Here is an 18,118-nt window from a genome sequence, read left to right as displayed (position 1 = left end):
GTTCTAGATGTTCACGCACATGTGCCTGGTGTGATTTTCAAGCTACCAGGTCTGAGGCTTAAATTGTAGTGGGCCATGTAGGAGTCCAGTGCCTTAGCCACTATGCCACCTATTGGCCCTGAAGCCTCCCATTTTAAAAGAGGAGATTTCCTAACTTTTCTGTCCTGTCCTGGAGCCAGGATAGTGATTGCACATTTCAGAGGGGGCAATCTGGTGTATCCGTTGGGTCCAATAGTAGTTCCTTTTTTTTGGAGAGATTTTTGCTATAGGGCATGTGCTCTCGCCAGACAGACAGAGAGAGACGGAGAGACAGAAAGCGAGAAATCACCCCCCAGGGGGGATGGCCACACCGCATTCCCTTCTCCTCCATTCTCCTCTCGAGATCTTGGGCACACACGCACACGCACCTGGCACGAGTTTTCAGCCACTGGGTCGGGGACTTGAACTACGGTCGACTACGTGGGAGTCCAGCAACATAGCCGTTACGCCAACTGCTGGTCCCCCATAGTAGCTTCTTAGTGCATTGTTGAAAATAATGAATGAATAAACAGTTCAGAATGAATGACACATGTATAAGATATAGTTATATACATTTTACCAAATCATTTCCCATGATCATGCAATCATACCCCTTTCTCCACCTGCATGGCAAATATTATATTTGTATCAATGCATAATTCTGTTTTCCTTTCTCATGCTGCTTGAGGAGAGGTGGCCATCACTGCTAGCTTCACTGTTGTATCCACAGTGCCTGGCATGTATGTTTGGTCACCCACTGGGCCCTATCTTTTTTTTTTTTTTTAAGAGTTATTTTATTTAACTTTATTTATTTATTTTAATTTGACCAGAGAGGAGGAACAAAGCAAGAGAGAATGAAATTGAGGAAGCAAGCTGCTTGGTCCAGGACTTGAACTGCAGTCGGCCACATGGGAGTCCAGCACCCTCAACTACCACAGCACCTGCTGGCCCCATTTTTTAAAAAGTCATCTTGACTTTTTAATTTTTTAATTTTTCTATGTATTTGTTGTAATGTTCCAAGCCACTGGGTGTGGGATTTGAACCACAGTCGACCATGTGGGAAGCCAGGCGGCTTAACCACCATACCACCTGCTGACCCCAACTGGGTCTTATCTTAATGCTCCAACCTACACCAGTTCTGTTTCTTGTTGGAGTCCCTTCTACAGAGAGCCCCAGCTCTGTGTTGCCTCTGGATCTGCTTCTTAGTAAGATGCAGGTCTTCATTCTGTATCACTCTGGCTGGATTCTTGTATCAAACCAAAGTACTAAAGGACTTTCAGTCATTAGGAGGTCAACCCTGGACGTGGTAACCAAGCAATCAGACAAAGCCAAGAGTGATAGCATTCAATTAAGTGTCATGTCAATGCTTGTGAGAGTTGTGTGGTCCTACCAAAGAGGATGATAATGGAAAGATGGTAAGCCTTTGGAACAAGATTGAAAATAATCACTTTATGAGCCCAGGAAGTACAAAGTCAAATTATTGGTGCAGTCACCCGGGAGGGAATTATCAATTCTAATTCGTCTTGAACACTAAGTAATGATAGCACATAAACCTAAAGAATGTGGGCTAAGTTATTACCATTCTCCTCTTTAAACTTTAGAGAATATAAATTAGAAGCTATAAAAAGGGAGCTCAACATGGCAGTTAGATGGTAAGATGAATTATCCTGGATGTCTGTGGCTTCAAATGTCACATTTTGCCAGATCCTCACTTGAAGTGGTTTTCTCCCTCCTCCACTTTCCTCCACTTCCACCCCAACCTCCCATATTCCTCTGGGGAGGTCACTAAAACTTTGTAACATCACACAGTGTTTGTTTTTGTTGTTGTTGTTATTGTAAGAATCTTTAACTCCAAGAAGATTTAGAAACAATATGGATATAGTTGCAATTCTAAGTATCTTATAATATTTAAAGGTACTTGGTAGATTGGAAAGTCTAAAGAGTAATCCTGTAAGTGATTACTAGAAAAATGTGTTACTGAGTCCTTATTCTAACAAGTTTGTATACAGTATTGGAAAGAACTTATGAATTACCATATAATTTTGTTGATTTGATTATAAAATATTATTTAAGAAATTGGAGTCTTTGTCAGCCACACAAGGTACTTAAAAAAGGAATTGAAGATATGAAATTTGCGTGTATAGTTTGAAATGTTTAAGACCATTAAATTAACTAAGTGGCTTAAATCTCTCTTTAGGTGAGTGTCGAATCTGCTTTATTTGTAAATAGTTTAATAAGATTTGTAAGAGCTGGATTGTTGCACAGTAGTAAAACATGAAGCTCTGTAAGGCTCACCCACATGGGAAGTATCAGGTTCATGCCAGCGGCTTCTCTGAGTAGGCAGGGCGCATGTTTACTATGATCTGGGCCTGGCTGAGGCTGGAGGTGGACTGTGTTGTCATACCCTCTTGGGGATGCTGTCTGTCTGTATCTCTCTCCATTTCTTCTGCTTATAGAAGAAATAATAATTAAAAAAAAAGATTTAGAAACTGAACTTAAATGCTTATGGGAAGACTAGGATTTTGAATTTATAATTTGTAACTGGTAAAGTAAATATTGATTTTGAAAGACAAAATTAATTTCCAACTCTTTTCTATTCACACAAGTCACCCTCGAAGGCATCGACATGCTTGCATTTAACATTAGTTTCTCCATGCCATGACTCAGAGCTCGGCTCTTAAAGGAGAGAGGCTTCCTCTTCTGAAGAATTTTTGCTGCTATTTCTTAGTTCAAATGCATGAACGACAGAAAATTTGGGAGGAGTGGAACATGTGCGAAGTACTTGATAACACCTCTTTCTGTGTTCATGCATGGGAAGGAGTCTATATGCTGTCGTCACATTAGCATTTTTCAAATTAGCATAATCTCTGGGTTGAATGTTTCTGAGAAGCCTCCCTGAAATACATAACTGGTCTTTGGTTGGTTCTAGCATTGCACTGTCCATTGTAGCATCTGGAATTAATAGAGTTTTACATTTTCATATGCATGATTTATATACTTTTTTTTTAAACTTGCCCAAGGATGTGTGCACTCACCAGAGAGAGAGAGAAACAGAGTGGGGGGAGAAAGCACCAACAGTGTGGCATAGTCACATTGAAATCTCTTCTCATCCACCTCTCCATCTGCTGACATACACATGCCCTGCATGTTTTTCAAGCCTCCAGGGCTGGCACTCTAATCCCAGGGTCAGCTATGTGGGTTGCGGCTCCCTTAACCAGTAGGCTATGGGGAAGCCCTGAGTTGTATAGCACTTTCTGTACCTCAAAAATTTATTTGCTCTCTATGGATAACTGTGGATTGAACTGTATAAACTTCACTAAAAAGAGTATATTAATTTGATTCATGTGTTTAAATTGGTGGGTATGTTGAAGACAATTTTAGATTTTGCTCTAGCAGTAAAAACCCTGAACTATGTGTTATTTATTTTTAAAGACACTTTTCCCGTTATTTTTAGACTGCTGGGTGTGCATTTTATAGCAGATTCAGATCAAGTTGGGAGTTCCTTACAGTATTTTAACAAACATTTCCCTGTCTTCTTTAACTCAATTTCAATTTATACAAACTCTATTTTTTAAGAATTACCTATAACTTTCAAGAATGTCAATTCAGCATAGATTTGGAGGCATTTCCTAAATAGTTTAAAATTCTTATTTTTGTTGCTGTTTTTATTGAAGCTGAGCTCATTGGTTGCTGTAATTATGTGACCTCTGTGTACAGAGAGAGGGAATGAACGAGAATGTGTTTCTTAAATGAGTGTGCAGAAGAGTGAGATTTGGTGGTATTTTTTTCAAAAATATATTGGATAAAAGTAATGTATTTATGGAGTCCATAAAGACAGTCACATAAGGGAAACATTCAAACCTCCGCCAACATTTCCAAAAGGCCCAAACAGCTCTCATTTGGAGCCCTTACCTTATTTTCCACAATGTGCTCAGTTCTCAGACCAAGGTAATAAGGTTTTATTATCAAAAAGACCCTACTAACAGCTCACAGTTACAAAGCACCCTTTTAGGTCAGATCATTAAGAAAAAATAAAAACATCCATTTACTAGGCATTTGGAAAATACCAGAGAGAAGTCCTTTCAAACTAATTCATATTTGGAAATAAAACCGAGTAGCAGAGGACAGTAAATGAAATATTGTGTCTTTAATTTCTTTATGTTTTATTATGCTTGTAGTGCTGATGTATTTGTTTAATTAACAATAACTAAGTGCTTACTGTATGAGCAGAGTTCTGCAAATTAAACAGATGTTTCAAAAGGGAGAAGCAAACACCACTATTTTACCAAGTACTAAGTACAGAGGTATTTACTTTAATTCTACTAGCAATTCTACTAGAGAGATCATCAAGGTAGGGTTTTCAGGAGGAGGTGAGGATTTGAGCAGGATTTAAAAGATTGAAAAAAAGATGCAAAATAGAAGAGAAAATCTTCTCCTAAGCAAACCAAAGATTATGTCATGCTTTTGGTGTTTTTTTTTTGTTGTTGTTGCTTTTGTTTTTCATTGTCTTGAATATGTTGACACTTAGGCATTCAGTAAATATTGAGCCAGGTAACTATGGTCCACTAACATGTGAAAGTTTCATTTTGTTAGAAAACCGTGTTTCCGGTAATGTCCTTTGAGGTTGGTTTCTCTCATCAGGATGGTAAACTATTTGAATAGAGATTCTATTAACATTTTCTGTATATATAATATATATACAGAGCAACTCTAGATTTGTGTGTGTATGTCTGTGTATATGTGTGTGTGTGTGTAATACACATAACTTAAGCTTATAATATGGTTGTATTATATATTATGATATATTTCATGATTATAATTTCATTAAATGATTGTAATAGCTAACAACTGGTTACCAATACTTACACCCCCCCCCCGTAGGTAGCTGTTATGAATATTCTCTATAGAAATTGAATAAAATGATATCAGGTAATTTTGATTTTGTTAAGCCAATTTCCAGCAGTTAAATATAGCAGTTTTGACTATGCAAATAAAATAAACCCTTATGTTTAAAACCAAAAACAATGAAAATATGAAAAACAACAAAAGCTATGTATTTTGAGCTATTGAAGAATTCAGTCTACATATTTTCTCCATGTATTGGCAGCTGTTTTAGAATGTTCTTCCAGCTGCATTTGTCATCTACTCCAATAATGATCACGTTTCTCAGATGCTTTGGGGAGTGAAATTCACTATGAGGAAATATTTAGTATTTAACTCATCTTTCCAATTATAGGTTTTAAATTAGGGTAAATTTATTTTGAATTATGTCTAATGATAAATCCAGTCTTTGATAGTGTTTCATAGAACTTTGAAGCATTCAAATTATAGATATTTTCTTCCTAGCTGGAAAGAGCTCTCTTATTTTATAGATGACTAAGACAAGACTCAGAGAGAGATTAAACAACCTGTCCAAGGTTGTAAAGCTTAGGAGGCCTGGAACTTGTTTCTTGATAGATAGTTGGACACTGTTTTTTTAGACTGTTTCTCATCACAATGTACACAGACGGAGAAATGAACATAACCACATAACTATTTCTTATTTGGTCATGGGAGGCTTATGAGCTGTTTGCATGAGCTGGAGTCCATGAGGGAGTTTTCTGGAATGTGACTTATCAGTATGTTTTCAATTCCTTAGAGCAGAGCTTCCTGACTTGTGAACTATAAATGGGTAAGGGTGTGTCAGAGGGGATGTACATGGCCTGGGATGGCAAAATCTGAGGAAAGAATTGAAATAAATCACTCCAGCATGCTATAACTACATGCAGATTTTTTTTTTCTTGGCAGTAGAATCTACTCATTAGGAAGAAATAAGCTTTCTCATTGGGGAATTGTCCCTTTGAACTCTTTGGAAGGCTGGGTCCTCGGGGCTGAGGAATGCGTTAAATTGAACAAAAAGGAGGGAGACATATTCAGAGACCATAGAGAGAGAGAGGAAGAGAGACTTATCTGGTGGTAGCTGAAGGGAAACTGGGGATAACAGAAATGTTGAATGGGGATGTCAGTAGAATCTCCTATGGGGAGTAGATAGATGGCTTTGGGAGATGGGATGAAGTATTAAATCTTGCTTCAAGACAAATCCAAGATCGTTCAAAGAAGGGCAACTACATAGAAGTGAAAATACAATGAAGAGAGCGTATTAATAAAGATCAGATATTTACTACAGTACAGTGAGACATAAAAGTAATTTTTGGAGGAAATTGAAGCCAGGCATCTCCCATTCCACTGAACATCTTCAGTACTGTCTTAGGTTCCTGATTAAATATTATAAGTTGGAATCCTGGTCCCGGGAAAACATGAGCACAGGGAGAGGACTTTGGGGAGGGTGTTGTGGTTTGTAAGGGTAACTCTAGGTCTGTATGCACTGTCCAGAATGAATCATGTGTTGTGTTGGAAGTTAGGGGTGGAGCATTTAAATAACCAAAATTAGGCGAGGTTTCCATTTAAGAAATAGTACTTGTGTTGATCTGTTCATGTGAAAAAAGTTATTGGGCTGAAGGGGATCACACATTTGAGAATGTTTTTCAAACCCACCATCAGCAAGTTCCCAAAGGATTTTATTTCCACATTTGTGAATGTCTTATAAAAACATTAAACTATTATAAAATGATTAAAATTGTAGAGCATATTTAGTAAACAGCATTGAATAAAAATAACTATTTATAGAATTAAATCTAGACTAAATGGCCTCCTTAAATTAGTGTACAGAAAGTATTGATATGCATTATTGTAAGAATGAAAAAATACGTATTGAACAAATGTAAGTGAAATTTTTTGTTTGGATTTTTGCACTGTAAGGAACACTACTGAAATGATGAGGTAATACATCAATATTATGCTTTTAGTTTATAGCCAGGATATTAGAAAGCAAAAACATTCTGAACAGGCTGATGTTTATTTCAAAGGAAATGGGCTAGTAATGTAATGAAAACACTTGAGATAATTTTGCAGTTAATTTGGGCTAAAATAACTTTCCTTTTAATTACCATATTATTTCTGGTTGAAATAATTGGGATGAATTATTCAATTTCTTTTCTTTCTTTTTTTTAAAGATGTTTTTGTTATAGGGCTCCTGCGCTCACCAGAAAGACAGAGACAGAAAGAGAGAAATCACCCTCCAGGGGGGATGGCCATGCTGCAATCCCTTCTCCTCCATTCTCTTCTCGGGATCTTGGGCACGCACGCACACTCACCTGGTGTGAGTTTAAGTCACCAGGTCTGGGACTTGAACCGCAGTTGACTACATGGGTGTCCAGCGACATAGCCTTTGTGGTAACTGCTGGTCCCTCAGACAATTTCTTGAATTCCCTGTTGATATATGCATACTCATAACCTTTGGGTATAAATGAAAATCCAGAGTCTAATCAAGTGAGAGAGTAGGAAAAAGGCATAGGAGGGAGTTGTATGGATGGCAAGGATCAGTGAGTCGTTGTTGTGATTACTTGATTGGATAGTTTTATTCGCTGTCATTTCTGTGACAGACTCATCCACAATGACTTTTTAGGTTCCTTTTCTACATTCTCTTATGTAAATGGATTATCATGAAAAAGAGTATGGACCAAATTTTATCTAGTTTCTTGCTTTATGTAAAATATATATTTAGCTTTGGGGCCATACAGTGGCACAGTGGTAAAATGTGATGCTCTATGAGGAAACTGTATATGAGAAAGTTCCTGGTTCAAGTCTGAAGACTTCCCTGAATATGCTGGGTATGTGATTGCCCCCAACTGAGGGCTGGTTGAAGGCTTGGGGTGGATTGTAGTGTTGAGACCTTTTTGGAGATTCTCTCTTTCTGTCTCTCTGTCTCACTTTTTCTTTCAATTTATGAAATAAAAAAAAATCAGTATGTATATATTCAGTTTAGAAATGAAATGAGAAATCCTGTGGATTATGTGTAGTTCAAAGGTATTACATCTTATTTTACACAGAGAGGATGGTGCAGGACTGTTAGGAAATGTTTTAATCCTCAGAGAATGCTTGAAGAAGCTTGAAGTATTTTGGAAGTAGAAATATTATAATAAATTTATAGTGGAAGGTTTGTGAACACAATCTTGCATGTATGGACCGGAGGACTGGGCTAATTCTAATATGGAGTCCCTTCTCTTAAGTAAATGAAAAAAACTAGATTGATTTTTATCCATTCAGTTATTCTTTTTTTTTTTTTTTTTTTTTTTTTTGAGAGGTCTTTTGCTAAAGGGCTTGTGCTCGCCAAAAAGTCAGAGAGAGACAGAGCCAGAAAACGAGAAATCATTTCCCCAGGGGGAATGGCCACATTGCAATTCCTTCTCCTCCACTCTTCTCTCGGGATCTTGGGCACGCATGCACACATGCCCAGCATGAGTTTAAGCCACCGAGTCCGGGACTCGATCCACGGTCGACTACATGAGAGTTCAGTGACATAGCCATTATGCTAACTGCTGGTCCCAATGCTTTGTTTTCCAGATTAAAGAATTTTGGTCTTCTTTTAAGCTGTTGATAGGTTCCTCTATCTATTATTGGACAGAATCCTAACCTTTCCTGGCTTTAAGTCTTAAGCAAATTCATTCCCTTAGCATTTTTTTGATTTTGATTTATTAAAGCTAAAACTACTTTTCTTGAAATGAAAAACTATATTAAAAAACTATTTAATGACTGCTATTGAAATTATTTAGATTAATTAAGATATTTCGTGAATCAATAAAATGTGAAAAAAGGGGGTGGGGAACCCAACGCAAGTGGCTTGAAAAACATGCTAGCAGATGGCATAGTGTTCATGTTGCTAAACTCCCACATAGCCTATCGTGGTTTGAGTCCAATACCCAGTGGCTTGGAACTCACGCCAGGCACATGTGGGTGCATGCTCAAGATCCTGGGAGGAGAATGGATGGGAAGTTATTGTGTTGTGGTCATCCCCTCTGTGGGGTGATTTCTCACTTTCCTTCTCACTGCCTCTGTCTCTCTATTACCTGGTGAGCTCATGCACCCTAAACCAAAATCTTTTTTAAAAAAAAAAAAGAAAGAAAAGAAAAGAAAAACATGTCAGGCCTGTACGAATGAGCACCCAAAATCCTGAAAAGAGGGAGACCTGGAGGGGGCAGACTTATGATTTAACCATTCCCCATGAAGCCTGCTTTCTTGCTTTCCCTCTCTTGCTTGCTCTCTGTCCTTCTCCAGAGAGTGAGTGCACCCCGTGGCAAATTTTTTTTTTTTAAAAAGAAAAGGAAGTCTTGTAGTTAAACAATGTTTTCCTATATTAGCCAACACTTTCAGACACAGTCAGTTTTTCCGAGACACAGTTTACTTGTCTATAAATTATAAAATAATTAAAAATATATGTACTCTACTCTTAGCATTTAATAAAATGTAATTATTCACATTTTAAAAAAGAAACATGCAGACAGACAGAAATGTAACATTTAAAATAAAAAAGAAAGTGAACCCAACGGAAAGTGAAAAGCATTAAGTCATAGTATCAGTTACAAAAGAAAGTTTAAACATGGAAATAGAGTAAGTAAAAAATGCTTAAAGGTTGTGAAGATAACATGGATTTACTTTATATTTTTGCTCATATACATATGAGGGGACTTCAACAAGACTGTGGAAAAATGAAATTAATGTACCTATTTATTTTGATGAAAAATTTGAAAAAGTCCATGCATAGATTTTTTGTATTGCACATGTTTTCAAGATCTTTTAAAAGACCCTTTAGATAATGGTTAGTATATCTGCCATGCACTGTTGGAAGGCTTAGCTCATCCTCAGAACCCCTATAGGCTAGCACAATTATTACTTTTGTTCTACAGAAAAGTGAGGCCTAGAGAGATTAGGTGATTTGTTTAACATTGTCTCTGTAAGTGGCTAAACCAGAATATATATGGATATATAGCTACATTGCTAAATAAATATATGGAATCCATATATTGCCTGTTTATTTTGTCCTCCTTTATTTATTTATTTTTAATAGACCATAGATTAGTTTATTTTTAACACCTATCATGCCATGAATTCATAGGGAATAGGTTCCAGTAGCTCAGGCTTCTTTCCATTGGTTCTCACAGTGTACTTCTCTGGTGGAGCAGGCTGGCGCTTTAGTATACCTTTCTTTCATAGCCTGGCTTACTTCACTCAGCAATAGATCCTCCATATCTGACCACTTTCTATCAAATGCCAGGGTCTTGTTAATTTTTATGACTGAGTAGTATTCCATAGAGTATATATGCCACACTTTTCCAATCCATTCATCAGTTTGTGGACATTTAGGTTGGTTCCATGTCTTGGCAATTGTGAGTAATGCTGCAATAAACGTTGATGTGCAAGCACTTTTCTGACTGAGCATTCTCCTGTCCTTTGGGTAGATACCCAGAAGTGACCACCCCATGTTTTCTAAGAGGCCTAGAGAACCTATATTGGGTGCTTCTCTTCTTTCCCTTTGTGTTCGTCCTTTTGGTTAATTACTGGAAGATGGTAGTTCTGGTCAAAAGGCGTTTTGTCCTCCTTTCTGAAACTAGTTTCTTTTCTTCCTTCCCCTCTCCCTTCCCTTTTTAGGAAATTCTTCTTTTTAAGAATTATTTTATTAAACTTTATTTATTTATTTATTTTTAAATTTGACCAGAGAGGGACAGAGTGATAGAGGGAGAGAGGGAAAGTGAGAAAGTAAGCCACCAGGTCTGGGACTTGAACTGTGTTTGGCCATGTGGATGTCCATTGCCCTTAACCACAACCCACCTGCCAGTCCCTTGGAAAAATTTGTATTCTTTTTATTATTATTTATTTAATATTACATTTAATCACACATATAAAAATATGGAACGCTTCATGAATTTGCGTGTCATCCTTGCACGGGGGCCATGCTAATCTTCTCTGTATCATTACAATTGTAGTATGCGTGTTGTTGAAGAGAGTATGGGAAATTCTTCTTGCCATGTGATTAGAGCGGGATGTTTTGCTACTACATTCTTAGACATCCTCTTGTTACGCTTTCAAAACAGACATACCTTGGAGGCCAGTAGGTGGGATGATGGTTAAGGTGTTGGTCCCCCACATGGTCAACCACAGTTTGGGCCCCAGACCTGGCAGCTTGCTTTCTCACTTTCCCTATTCCTCTCTCTCTCTCTCTCTCTCACTCTCTCTGGTGAGTGCATGCTCCCTACAGCAAGTTAAATAACAATAATAATTATAAGTAAATTTAAATAAATAACTCTTAAGAAAATAAAAACAAGCATACCTTCTGCCCACTTTCCCGAGTCCACAGTCTATTACCAAATGCTATTTTAGGGTCTCCGTGTTGTCAAGAGGTAAAACAAGATTATCCCCCTTTTATGACACAGATGATCATTTCTAATAAATAATGGAATTGTATTAAAAATAAAATGTAATTATTATTTTGAAAATGAGATGAATTAGAGGCTGGTGCCAATAAAAATATCATTCTGATCTTTTCGACGCTACTTATCGTATGCACTGTTCACTTAAATCAGATGTAATGTTAGTAAACATGTAAAGCATGTACCAGTGAAAGTTTTCTGAGATATTAACATTTTGTCTTTACGTTTAGTTGGTTAACCTACAAGAACATGTACATACGCATATATAGACACCTTTAAGTGGAGTATGTTTAGCTAGGAAATCAAGATAGTTAGAAACTGAATGTAAATAAATATTTGAAAATAGAGGTGCAAATGACTATTCAAAACATTCCTAACTTGAGACAACCTAGGCAGTTACTTTAGCTAACGGATCTGGTTATCATAGCTTGGAGGATCTGAAATTTTAAGAAGGGTGGCTCAGTGGACTTGAAAATCCAATATTTTTCTTGAAGTAGGTGTTGCCATGGTGACAGAATGGCTTAGCAACTGAGGACTGATTTCATTGGTTGAGTGTCTACACACTTGCTTGCTGAGTCGCATTAATATGTTAGCTCCTGCTGTTTTTATTGAGGAGACCATCTGGCATTAGCTGTATTTAAAGGTACATTTCTGTTAGACAAAGAATACGAGATGATATACTCGGAGGAGTTAAGAATATGTTTTGCAGGCATTAGTTATTTTGACCAATCAGTGACTAAGAAGTTCCACTTTAAATCGCTGCCTGTTATTGCCAATTAATTCATGATTCTGGATAGACACTAGGAATTAAAAGATTTTACTGTTGAGTTTACTTCTGTTAGGAAAATTTAATTGCCTAAATATAGTCCACTACAAGACCTTAATTTGTATAGGGCTAAAAATTAATTAACATGATTAAACTGTTGTCTTACATTATGTGTCTGTAATGTAGAGGTATATTTAAAAATAATGATTATTGAACATGTTTAATATATCAGAGCATGAATAGTTGTCAGATTTGTTTGTAATAAAAATAATAGATTTTAAAGTAGAATATGTAAGGATGTCAGATGCATCTATTATAATAATTATAACTATCAATTCTAAATAATAAGTATCTGATATATATCTATTATAAGATGTAACCAATTTTTAAAAGAGATTTTTGCTATAAGGCATATGTTCACCAGAGAGACAGAGAGGCAAAAAAAAAAAAAAAAAAAAAGGAAGTGAGAAATCACCTCCCAGGAGAGATGGCCATGCCTCAATCTCTTCTCCTCTGTCCTCCTCTTAGAATTTTGGGCACACGTGCACACATGCCCAGTGTGAGTTTTAAGCCTCTGGGTCTGGGACTTGAACTGTGGTCTACATGGGAGTCCAGTGATGTGACCATTACACCATCTGCTAGTCCTGATGTAGCCAATTTTTTTTTTTTTGGAGAGATTTTTCACTGTAGGGCGCGTGCGCTCGCCAGACAGACAGAGAGAGACATAGAGACAGAAAGCGAGAAATCACCCCCCAGAGGGGATGGTCACGCCGCAATCCCTTCTCCTCCATTCTCCTCTCGGGATCTTGGGCACGCACGCACACGCACCCGGCGTGAGTTTTAAGCCACCGGGTCCGGGACACGAACCGCGGTCGACTATGTGGGAGTCCAGCGACATAGCCATTACGCTAACTGCTGGTTCCCAGATGTAGTCAATTTTTAAGGAGTTTCCAGTATAGTAGGAAGAATAAGACACATATACATCAGATACATATAATAATAATTAAGACAATATGTAAAGCAAGAACTTTCAAAGAATATGAAGAGAAATTTGGGACTAAAGAATGGAGGAGAATGCGTTTATTGAGGATACCAAGAAATATCTATAGAATAAGTAGACCTGATTGTCCTTAATCTTGATCAATAAAAGAAAGAGTTCCAGGAGAAACAACAGCATTTATCAGTGTTATAACCCAGGCTTTTTTTTCTTTCTTTTTTTTTTTTTCGATTTTTATTATAGGGCACATTTTTAGATTTTTACTATAGAGCACATGTACGAGACAAAGAGAGAGAGAGAGAGAGAGAGAGAGAGAGAGAGAGAGATAGAGAGAAAGTGAGAAATCACTCCCTGGGGGGCATGGCCACTCTACAATCCCTTCTCCTCCAGTCTTTTCCTAGGATTTTGGGAATGCATGCATATGAGTCTAGCATTTCAAAGCCACTAGGTCCAGAACTTGAACTGTGACGTCAGCCATGTGGGACCATTCCTTAACCTCCACACCAGCTATCAGCCCTGGTGTAACTCCAGTCTTTTTATTTATTTATTGTTTTTGTTTTGCCATAGAGTGTGTGCACTTGCCAGAGAGATAGAGAGAAGGAAAGTGAGAAATCATCTCCCAAGGGGGATGCCCATGCCACAGTCCCATCTCCCCAACTCTCCTTCTTGGATTTTGGGCACTTTGGCACACACACCTGGCATGATTTTCAAGCTGCCAGATCTGGGGCTTGAATCAACCATGTGGAAGTCCAGTGCCTTAGCCATCACGTCAACCACTGTACCTCCAGTCTTTTTAAGAGCAGGTTCCAAGGTAACATTCAGAGAAACCAACAGATCACTTTGTCCTTGGAGCTCGCTCTACATGGAGAGGAAGGAAAATCTTAACAGATAGACTTTGGGCATGTCATGGATGTCTTTAATGCAAAGCAGAGGGTTTAGAATGTACTTGTTTGGCAATGAATAGAAATAGAAAATCTATGAGTTGCTAATTTAAGTAAAGGTAGTGCATACTTTTGACAGATTTAGGGAGGTTTTCTGGACTTCCTACCTGAAGAGCGATGTACAGTCATTAATTTGAAATGAAGATTTCTATTTTAAGGGAGAGTTTGAGGACAGAGGATTTTTAGGAGTCATTTGCCTGCGGACGAAGAGGAAAGCAGTGATTAATGCTGTGATCACTGAGGTAGGGAGAACAGACCATGGAGAAGTGTCAGGGCAGAACCTTCGAATACACCAACATTTTTAAGATTAGAGGGGCCAGAGAAAGTAGAAACAGAGAAAGAGAGATGGTGGCTATAATTCAGTGTCATAAAAATCATGGGACGAGAAACTCTCAAGAAAGGGCTGTGGGGCCAGCAAGGTGTCATGGTGGCTAAGGTGCTAGATACCCACATGGCTGACTGTGGTTCAAATCCTGGACCAGCTTGCTTTCTTACTTTGTCTCTCTCCATCTGTCTTTACTCTGGCAAGCACATGCACCCTAGGGCAGAAATCTAAACTAATAATAATAATAATAATAATAATGATGGAGGTGGACACCATCAGCCTGATTTGCTCAGTGCTTACCTAAATACTCATTTGTCTCTTCAGATGCGAATTAATTTTGTTAATATCTGGTCTCTTATATAAAAAGCCTTTACTATTTTCATAGTTACAGAGAATTTTTGAGATAAACAATTTATTCTTGAAGGATGTTTACACTTCAAATGACTCTGGCCTGCTCTGTGATACCTTCTGAATGGTAATCTTAACTTACAAGTGTATCACAGGAAGAGTGACTCTCCACTGAAAGGGAACGTGTCCATATGGAAACCTAAGGAATCTGGCAAGGTGAAAAATGGGAAGGAGGAAATGCCTACGTTTTAAAAAATAATTCAAACATTTTTGGAATAGACTCTTGTTTTGAAGTCTGCAGTGTAAAATGCCAGGTTCATCTTCGATTTTGGGGTTTTCAAAGCAAGCATACATTAGAGAATATTTGATCTGAACTGAAATGTAGGCACATCGAATTTGGGCTTTAGATTTAAACTCAGGGCCGGCCATATAGCTCAGTGATTCAGCGGCATTCTCGTGAGGGAGCAGAATTGATGTCTATCTCATGCCTGTGACGTATAGGATATACTTGAAGAAAAAGGATTGTGATGTAAGTAGGCCTCATTGAAGGGTGCATTCTTTCTCCCTCTCTTGTGTGTGCACAGACCCTCTGGCATTAATAAAGAAAAGAAATGAAGAAAGGAAAAGGAAAGAAAAAATATTTAAAAAGTCAGCACCTGCTAAAAATTAGTGATGATTATGAAGAGTTTTTGATTGCTATTTGATTTTCTCCTAGTTCTTTGTGGCTGTCTGGGCAAGCTATTAAAAGCTTTATGGTATGTGCATATCACAAGGGAAACATCCCCGCCTACCATTACAACAAAGAAAAGTTCACATCAGCTAAGCGTGAAAAGAAGACACTATAAGAAATTTCAAATAAAAAATCCCACATTCTTGAAGCCATGAGATACATATTCCGGAAGGCAATTTATTATAACTGCATTAAGTAAAAACTAACGTCTGCGTACTGTTGGGGAACAGTGTGGAACGGTATGAAAAATGTTAGAGAAGCCTATTTTTGTCAAATTTGAAAGTTGGAAGAGATCACCACCAGGGCCCCAGATCTAATCTCCTGTCACTACTATAAATGTGACAATGGTTTTATTGTTGAACACCATTTCAGTTGCAACATATGCCGTGGGGAATGTGTTTTCTGGCTCGCTAATGCCATAAAAAGAGGAAGTTGGAAGGCTCTTGTAATTCATGTTTTTAATTTGGTTTTCATCTTTTGTGTTCTCTTTTTTGATTTGTTATAGTTAAGGAAAATATAATCAAACGGATTTCACAGTTCTTCCCTGGGATTTCAGAGTTGTGCTGTTCTTAAGCTCCCACCTGACACTTTCCTCTTTTATTCAAATAGCTGAACCATGGCTATTATTATTTTATGCCAGCCTTATTCAGAGAATTCACAGGTGAAAAACACACAATTAAATGATAAAATTCAATGTTCTTTAGCATTCACAGAATTGGGCAGCCAGTAGCATAATTTTAGAGCATTTTTGTCCCTGCTAAAAGAAGTCCCCGACCCACCAGCAATCACTCTTCATTTCTCATTTCCTCCAAACTCTTCTTCACCAGTCCTAGGCCACTGAACTTATCTAGTTTCTGACTCGGTAGAGTTGCCCATTCTAGGCATGGCATATAAATCTGATCACGCAGGCTCAGTTGAGGTGGCACAGCCAGTAGAAGCTTTGCTGCACGATGCTGGAGACATGGGAAGGCTCTGGGTTCTTGTCCTGGGTCTACCTGAAGTGCTGGTTGCACTGACGGGCATGCCCATGTTTTCAAGGTGCATCCATGTTGCACATATTAGTACCTTGTTTATATTTATTGCCCAAAACCGTTTTATTATATGGATATATCATATTTTATTTACCACTCATCTATTAATAGAGATGTGTGTTGTTTTCACTTTTTGGCTATTAAGAACAATGCTGTAGGGACCAGCAGTTGGCGTAATGGCTATGTCGCTGGACTCCCACGTAGTCAACCATGGTTCGAGTCCCGGACCTGGTGGTTTAAACTCATGCCAGGTGCATGTGCGTGCATATCAAAGACCCCGAGAGGAGAATGGAGGAGAAGGGATTGCGGCATGGCCGTCTCCCCTGGGGGTGATTTCTCACTTTCTGTCACTGTCTCTCTGTCTTTCTGGTGAGCTCACGTGCCCTATAGCAAAAGAAAAAAAAAAAAAGAACAATGCTGTTATGAATATTCATGTGCAACTATCTGTGCGGATATATGGTATATACCTAGCAGTGAAATTGTTGGGATATATCGTAACCCTTTGTTTAACTGTTTTTAAGAATGCCAGACTGTTTTCCAAAGTGGCTGTTTTTCGAAGTCTCATTTTACATTCTCATCATTGTTGTATGAAGGTTCCCACTTATCCTCATCCTCATTAACTTATTCGCTGTGATTTTTGAGTACAACTCTCCTACTGAGAGAGGGTGATGTTTTATTATTTATTGCATTCCCCTGATGTCTTATGATATTGAACATCTTTTCATATAATTATTGTTTGTGTATATATCATCTTTGGGAGAATGTCTATTCAATTTTAATTGGGCTATTTATCTTTTTTATTGTTGAGTTGTAAGAGTTTCATATATATTCTGGAACCCAGTCTGTTATCAGATATGTGATTCATAAAACTAATCTTACATTGTGTGGACTTTTTCTTCTTCTTTTAACATTTTTGATTCATTAATGATAGAATGCATGTACAAACACATTTGAGAGAGAGAGAGGGAGAGAGAAAGACTTGGCACACTCCATGGGGTTGGGAATGCCATGATCCCCTTCCTCCATTTCTATTTTCATTGAATCCTGGGCACTCACATATGTGTCTAGTGTGTTTCATGTGAACTGGGCCAGGGATTTGAACCAGGATTGCCATGTCCATGTAGAATCCACCTTCTCGGGACCAGCAGTTAGTGTAATGGCTTTATCGCTGAACTCCCATATAGTTGACTGTGGTTTAAGTCCTGGATCTGAACTCACACTGGTGTGTGTGCTTGCATGCCCAAGATCCTGAGAGGAGAATGGAGACGGGATTGTGGCATGGCCATCCCCTTGGGGGTGATTTCTCGCTTTCTGTCTCTCTCTTTCTGGTGAGTACACACACCCTGTAGCAGAAAAAAACCTCTCCAGAAAAAAATAAAGAATTCAGTTTCTCAGGAGCAGTGCATTACCACTGTGCCACATAGTTGGCCGTTTTTACTTTTTTTTGGGGGGAGGGGAGGAGAGTTTTTTTTCTATAGGGTGCATGTGCTTGCCAGAAAGACAGAGAGAGACACAGAAAGACAGAAAGTGAGAAATCACCCCCCAGGGGGGATGGCCACGCTGCAATCCCTTCTCCTCCATTCTCCTCTCAGGATCTTGGGCATGCATGCACACATGCCTGGTGTGAGTTTAAGCCGCTGTGTCCGGAACTCGAACTGC

At 38.2% G+C, this 18,118-nt stretch overlaps 1 protein-coding gene and 1 non-coding gene across 2 annotated transcripts in view; one reads left to right on the top strand and one right to left on the bottom strand.

The window, feature by feature from the left end:
* Nucleotides 1-18,118, top strand: part of CPE (carboxypeptidase E) — a 122,460-nt gene that overhangs the window by 13,466 nt on the left and 90,876 nt on the right.
* On the bottom strand, nucleotides 10,795-10,901 carry LOC114008220 (U6 spliceosomal RNA). Its single transcript, XR_003549775.1, has one exon. It is a non-coding gene; the product is annotated as a U6 spliceosomal RNA (small nuclear RNA).

The sequence above is a fragment of the Tupaia chinensis genome, unplaced genomic scaffold, assembly GCF_000334495.1.
Source record: "Tupaia chinensis unplaced genomic scaffold, TupChi_1.0 Scaffold000039_1, whole genome shotgun sequence".
Taxonomy (NCBI): Eukaryota; Metazoa; Chordata; class Mammalia; order Scandentia; family Tupaiidae; genus Tupaia; species Tupaia belangeri.
The sequence above is the reverse complement of the archived record's forward strand: the minus strand, read 5'-3'. Positions and strand labels throughout refer to the sequence as shown.